Source organism: Dasypus novemcinctus, chromosome 1 (genome assembly GCF_030445035.2).
Source record: "Dasypus novemcinctus isolate mDasNov1 chromosome 1, mDasNov1.1.hap2, whole genome shotgun sequence".
In the NCBI taxonomy this organism is placed as follows: Eukaryota; Metazoa; Chordata; class Mammalia; order Cingulata; family Dasypodidae; genus Dasypus; species Dasypus novemcinctus.
In genome coordinates this window covers 44,955,649-44,963,505 of record NC_080673.1, presented here as the reverse complement: position 1 = coordinate 44,963,505, position 7,857 = coordinate 44,955,649, and the positions used below count along the sequence as shown (strand labels likewise).

The 7,857-nt window shown below is 37.5% G+C and overlaps 1 pseudogene; it reads right to left on the bottom strand.

Annotated features, from left to right (window-relative positions):
* Positions 1-3,888: 3,888 nt before the first annotated feature.
* LOC101441921 (E3 ubiquitin-protein ligase makorin-1 pseudogene) lies at positions 3,889-5,134 on the bottom strand (annotated as a pseudogene).
* Positions 5,135-7,857: the final 2,723 nt, after the last annotated feature.

Here is a 7,857-nt window from a genome sequence, read left to right as displayed (position 1 = left end):
AGATGGACTTTATTATGAGTTTTAAAGAGCACAATTCTCAGTTGCAGTAGTTCACATATAATCTATTAAAAGTCTTTGAATAGCAGGCATTTGTAATGGATAGTCTCCAATAATGGCCATCATTACTTCCTTCCTTCTCTATTCGCACATGTCGCTCCTCAGACTAAGAGATGGTGTCTAATTACCCAACCCTTGAGTCTGTAACCAGTAAAATATGTTGGCAGTAATGCTTTGCAGTCGCCAAGGCTAGAGCTTAAGAATTTCCTCAGCTTCTCCACTGATCTCTTGATATGTTTTCTCTTGGAATCTAGTTGCCTTTATGTGAGAAACCCAACACACACTGAGAAGCCATGTTTGGGATGACTTGCTGACAGGCCCAGATGAGCCCCAATTGGCTATGCCATGAGAATTAGCTGTCTCGGATATCTACCCCATTCAAGGCTTCATATGATTCTAACCTCTTTGGTCATCTGTCTGCAACCACAACATGAAAAATCCCAAGTTGGAACCAGTCAATGTAGTCACATGAAATAATAGTAAATTATTTTAAAACACCAAGTTCTGAGGTGTTATGCAGCAATAAATAAACAGAACAACATTAAAAGCAATTATATGCTGATCCAAACAAAAATGTTCACATGAAGTATGACATCTGTTACTTTTAATCCTCAAAGTAATAGGCAGTTTTTGCACTTAATAGGCCCACATTATATTTGATTTCAGAGTCATTGGGCTACAGAAAATATAGTGAGTCTATGGTGTTAGATTATAGAGGAAGAATTGAAATATGGCGTTTCGGTTCTCTGAGATTCATATGCATCTAAGCATTAATTTAAATATGATTATATACATATGCAAAGCAATATGCCAGGTGCTATGGAAGATAAAGTGATGAGTCAGAAAGCTGTACCAATATTAGCATTTTGGAAGACCCTCACTTCTTTCTCTGGAGGCAATAAAAAATGTTCAGGCTTGCTGTTGGGTTTTCATTCGGTGTTCTCTTCAGTTTGCTCTCGTCTAATCTTTCGATCCCTTTTATTCAAGTTACTAGTTTCTCTGAGTGTCTGGAAAGTATAAAAGAAAAAAACCTCAACTTGAAGGAAAGTAGCCACATATATGGCATAAAAATCTTAAAAAATCACAAACCATTAGTAAGCAATCTAGAATTTTGATGGAGATTTTGATTTTTGGGGGCCCAAAATTTCGATATTACTGCTGCTTTTTCAGTGAGATTTATGTTCATGATTGGCATAAATGACAGGATGGATCATAGAAGTTTTATGTATCTTAGTTACTCAAGATACTATCAATGGACTCCTAAGTTTTTCCAATATTGTGGCTTTATTAAAGCATGTATATAAAGGGAGATAAGCTGGACTCTACTTCTGACCATGAAAATTACTAATTTTTGTCCTTGGATAGTTTTGAAATCACTCTAAGCTGTGTTTCATCTCATATCAAGTGAATATAATGTATTGGTAGCCAAAGGCTGTGAGTACTGGTTGCTTTATACATGTAAAATACTTGCAAGGGCTCTAGTATATATTAATAAAGCCAGCATTTTTTGAGGTCATATTGGGGGTGGATCTCGTTTTCTAGTGTATTAAAGGAAATAGTGATGCTGAGAGTTCAATGAAATTTTATTTAGGTTTCACAGGGGAAATTTAAAAATTACCTGGATTTATTTTTTACAAATGATTTTAAATTTTAAAACAATGTTTTACAAACCAGTGCAAGCTTTATTTAAATGAAATCTCACATAGATAGACCGTTTGTCTGATTGAAGCTGGAGTGGGGAACAGTCTCATCTTGTGCAATGTTCCTCTTCTGGCAAAACCCTAACAGCTGAGCAGCACAGTTCCATTTGAAAGCTACTGTAGTAGGCTGTAATTTCTATGTTTGTAGTTCTATTTCTTTCTAGCCCCACTTTTTCATATGTTTTAAGCACTGAGACTGTATTATTCTAAATTTCGTATGTTATTTTTTGCATTCTTACCAGGATTCATACTACTCTCTGCCTTGATAGTCCTGATCTGCCCTTTTGCTTTACAGAGATAAACATCATTGCTCAAGCTTGAAGGTGAGAGAATACAAGAGGAATATATTTTAAGGAATGAAAACTTAAAAATGCATTAATTTACTATTGCATATGTTTTTATCCCAATTACAAAATGAAACAAAACATGTACCACATCGATTGCTCAAGCCGACTGAGCTATAGCTTCATTCCATAATTTCAAATTCCATAGTTTGGGATTTCTCCAAGTATATTCTAGGGGATTTTGTGAAGACACTGCAAGCTAGTGAACACAAGTATGTTATCTCTTTAACAAATTTAGCCAAATCTTAATGAATCCTAATTTATATTTGCCTAAACCATGAAGTTCAATCTTTTTGAGTTCCATTTTTTTATTGTTTTATTTGGGAAAAGTGCTTCTTACAAAAGGGCAGCTGCAAAATACAGAGACCTCAGCAACAATTGATTTTTTTCATTGAGTGAAAGAATGGGTGGGATGGAAGGAATCAAAGCAGTAAATGGACAAATCATGAGCATCTTCAAGATATTTTCAGGAAAAAGAACAACAAAATGCAAAGCTAAACTTTCCAATTAAGGAATTCTTCTAATGTTTTAACTTTAGCTTGCCTGTGTACAATAGATGATGACCCCCTCCCCTTTAGTGGAAAAGTGTGACCTGTTACTGCAAACCAATGACTCCACTACAAAAACACCTTAGAAATGTAGTTTTGCATCACAACTGTCTACCCATGAAGGTCAGGGGTGGAAGGAGACAAACACCCACAAAAACAAACCCCAAAGGCAAAAACAAAACCCTTATATGAAGACAAATATTTTTCAAAAAGTGCCTGGACTGGAAAGTTTAGATTATAAAACACCCCTGTGTACCTGAGACCCAGTTTGTGTTAATGTATGGGATGACCAGATTGTTTTAATCCCTATGGCGAGCCCCGTTTCTTTATTTACAGAGAGAACTAGCACTGCTACATTAACAATGACCAATATCAATATACTGCTTTGTCCTTTAAGATCTATCTGCCACACTAGGCTGAAACCACTAAACCAAGTTTTCCCACTAAGAATATTGTATCTAGGCAGGGATGAAAAGCTCATCACACACTTACATTCATATATGCCATGTCTATCAGTCCTTGGGAGTCAACTACCAACTCTGCATTTATTTTATGCCACTGTATTTTTTATATGTTCTTTCACAATTTTCCCATCAGGCTAAAAGCAGTAAAAATCTAAGCACGTTAGCACCTGGTTCTGGTTACCCAGTAGTATGACTTGTGTGCAATTAAACAAGAGACCAAAACCACAGAATGGGTGCATATGGCAGGGATGACAGGGTAGGAAACAGACATCAAAACACAAACGTGAGGGGTCCACCAAGCACCTAAATATCCACTTTGGCATTTATAGCCAAAGGCTGCTGGCCAGCTCAGAGCCCTTCACCCATCACCCCTATTCTCAGACCCCAAAGCATGCCAATGCTTTTATTTTGAGCCTGGGGTCCTCAAAATAAGTGTAGAGAGTCCATTAATACCAACCCTAGTACTAATGTGAATCTGGTTGAAAATAGATGACACAATAAACCTACGCTATCTGACCCTTAACTTCATATTACAAAAACAAAACAACAAAACTAACTTTAAGATTCATTTATTTTTTACTTTTTAAACAGAGAAACCTACACACTCCTTGGGGCAAGGTGGGGAATTGAGAAGACAGTCTCTGGGTAAAAATGATTACGGCGGCACCTGGAATTGATAGACTTGCCTAGGAGAGAAGCCCAGGCATTGCCACCCCACCCCAGGAAGAGCCACTGTCGGGCGCTCAGCAGACTGTTCATTCCCCACTGAAAGTTGCTATAGCTCCAACTCATAAAAATCTTCCAGCTCCCCATGAAACAAGTCCCGCTCATCTTCAGAGCCTGTCAGGTCATCGTTCCCACCTGCAGGTGAAAACAGAAGCAACATCTTGCCCAGCTCAAAGGTGACAACCTCTTCCTTGTCGCTCTTAAAGGGGTAGTACTGTTCTCTCTCTCTCCTCAGTGAGCTCCCAGAAGTGGTCACTGCTGGAGGTTCCCACTATCTGTCTCTGTGGCTCCTCTATGACCATCATTGGTTTTTATGCTTGTGAAAACAGTTCCCTTCAAATGAGCAGCTCCTACGTCCTTCTTCAGAATCCATGTACTCCGTGTTGCTCACTGTCTCCTTGTATTTCTGAATGAGTTTCTGCTTCTTTTCTTTCTCCTTCACCCTCTACTCCCTTGGAATGACAAAGTTAGATGTGATCCGGCATGGACAGGACTTTATGGTCTTGTTTACAAATTGTTTAGCATTCCTCTACTTATGAATATACTTGAAACAGTGGGCGTGTTTGCAGTTAGAGAGGATTCCAAAGCGGCACCCACTGGGGTTGGCTTTCTCATACGCCCTCCATGCAGATCCCACAGACCATGTCCTTAATGTGCTGGACAGCAAAGGAGAGTTCATTGTCCTTCTCGTGGGCCTCAAGGCAAGATTTTATATACCATGATCTCTCGGCATCATCAACTGGATGTAAGACCTGTAGGCTCACATATCATGTGAATCTCCACGGAGATACACATAGCTATCCCCATATCTCACTCTCCCACTGCATCATAGGGGCAAAGCTGCTTCTTTGTTTCCACAGTGGTTTGCTTTTTCTCTAATTCTTCCTTGGTCACTGAGCCCTGAGGGGGGGGGTGCTTCAGTGCAGGAAGGAGAAGTAGGGCCACAGGAGGGTTCCCCAGAAACAAACTCAATGGCATTCAGCCAGTCTTCTATGCCTTCAGTTTGAATTTCTTGACTCGGCTTCACCCCCACACATTTCAGCAAGTGGTCCAACTAATGATGAGACACTTGAGAAAGCAGCAAGGGATGGTTTTGCAGTTGTATCTTCAGCAGTTGCTTCTTCTTGTTTCATTGGTTTGCCATGTTCATATCTGCAGTTGTCTTGGTAAATACAGTAACTCTGCTGAAAATACTTGCATATTCCACCATGGGACAGTCAGAGAGGTCACGTGAGTAGCGACAGTTATCTCCTTCCTTACAAACCCCATGCATAAAATAACTGCAGGTGACCTGTTTAGTCTAACCGACACTATTGCTGCCGATACCTTGAGTTCCTTTTCCCAAAGACTTTGAATAATCTGGAGGGATGTTGACACACATTTGGGAAATTATCCAGGTTCATAGGTATTAGTTCAGTAAACGCAGTCCAAAATCCACAGATTTTAGAGTTGTTCGCTGCTTCGCACGCTCCTCAAGGCTTTTCCACTGCTGTCACTGGTGAGCATCCTTTATATCTGTTGTAGGGAGTCTTGGAAACCTCTCCTGCACCTGCAAAGTATGAACAAAAAGCACTGTGTTCTGGGCTGTGTTCGGTTAGAGGGAGGAGCAGAAAGTTTGCTTGTACATCCAAGTGCCAGCAGAGTTGGTGACATAGCTTTTTAAATTAAAATGTTTTTTTTAAATTAAAGAATAAAATATGATGATTTTAAAATTTGAAGCAATACAGAAATACATAGGGGAAAAAAGAAATCCTCCTTTTTGTCCATTTTGTTCAAATCCTCTATAGGTTTCAACTTTTATGTTTATTTTACTGTAAGTTACTAAAATAGGGATGTGAACATCTTCAACTATGTCAGTGATTTTCCTTATTTCTCTTTGAGTTCTGTCAATTTCCTATTATATATTTTGAAGCCATGTATATAGGTATATAAAATATAAAATATAAAATAGTCTTGGTGAACTAATATTTATCATTATGAAGGATCCTCTTTGAATCTCTCAATGCAATCTTTCTTTAAAATAGTTTTCTTGTTCCTGGCATTAATATAGCATTGCCAACTTTGTTTTGCTTAGTGCTTCATGATATATTGTTACCTATACATTTATTTAAAACTTTCTGTGTTTTTTTTAAAAATTTTTCTCTATTATAATATTTAGGTGGAATTTAGAAAATGCATTCCCAAATTTTTGTCCTTTCGTTTGAATATCTAGTGCATTTAGATTTAATTGAAATTATTAACCTGTTTAATGTAATTACTAATATCTCCACTTGTGTGCTTTTTATCTTTTTATCTTTTTTCTTGTCTTTTTAGGACTGATAAATTTTTCTTATTCCATTTTTCCCTTCTACTACTTTTGAAGTTACATGTTACAGTCCCATTCTGGTAGTTGTGACTCTAGAAATTATAATGTGATTAATTAACACATGAACGTCTAATGTCAGACAGGACCTTTATGACACTCCTGGACAATGCAAATATCTTAAAACACTTTAATTAAATTGAATCTCCTTTTGATTTATGTTATTTCATTATGTAATTTAACTTTATCTTTGTTATACTCTATATTCCATTATTATTTTTATTGGTTTTTATAGGCAAAACCCATTTATATTTATTCATGCATTTACTGATTTCTTTGTTCTTTATCCATTGTTGCATCTCAGACTTCCATTTGGATCACTTTCTTATTATAGAAGAATATCCTCTAAAATTTTGTTAGTGAGGATCTACTGATGGCACACTTTCTCAATTTTTGTTTGTGAGAAAAATGCAATTATTTTGTCTTTATTTTTAAAAGATATTTTCTCTGGTGTAGAATTCTAGATTTATAGTCACATCTATTCAGCTCATTGAAAGTTAACATCCCATTGTCCTTTGGTTTTCAATATTGCTTTTGAGAAATTAGCTGTCAGTCTATTGTTCCTAAAGTAATCTTTTTTCTGATTTTTTAATATAACTTCTCTTTGTCTAAGATGTTCTTCTGCTTTATTTAAACATGCCATTTCTCCTGATGAAGAAGTATTAGGTTTTTTGAAACTGTAGCTTGATGTCTTTTATCATTTCTGGAATACTTTCAGCCATTATCTTTCCAAATATTGCTTCTGACTCATTCTCCCTCTTCTCTCCTTCTAGGGCTCTGATTAAAAATATATTAGGCATGCTAACTATATCCTCAATGTCTTCTTAACCTTCCTTTAATTTTTTCCATTTCCTTATTTCATACTGCATTGTAGATAGTTTCTTCTGGTTCATCTTCCAGTTCTTCTCCTCAGTTATCTTTAATTTGCTGACAAACCCATATACTGAGTTTCTAAATAGAAATAAATGCACTTTTATTTCTAGAATTTCTCTTTTATTCTTTTAAAAATTGGTTGGGTCACTTTTTTTCAAAATTTATTTTTTATTTATCCCCCCCCCCCCCCCCCGTTGTCTGCTCTCTGTGTCCATTCACTGTGTGTTCTGTGACTGCTTCTATCCTTATCAACAGCACTGGGAATCTGTTTCTTTTTGTTGCGTCATCTTGTTGTATCAGCTCTCCATGTGTGCGGCGCCATTCTGGGGCAGGCTGCACTTTCTTTTGTGCTGGGCAGCTCTCCTTACGGGGTGCACTCCTTGTGTGGGGCTCCCTTGTGTGACACCCCTGCGTGTCAGGGCACTCCTTGCGCGCATCAGCACTGTGCATGGTCCAACTCTGCACGGGTCAAGGAGGCCCTGGGTTTGAGCCACGGACCTCCCATGAGGTAGGTGAACGCCCTATCCTTTGGGCAAGTCCACTTCCCTGGGTCACTTTTTATAGCTCCCCATTGATGAATTAAATCTTCTCTTTATGGACATTTTATAATTTATAACCGATGATCCTAATATTTGTAGTCTCAGGCTGTTTTGGCTATTATTTTTTTCTGGTTGTTTCATGGTGCCTTGTTTTGGTGTGTACCTAGTAAGTTTTAATTGTTATTTTCTTAGTGTCCTTGGGAAATTATTTCCAGGAATTTTTTGTGTCCTAAGATTAAGATGA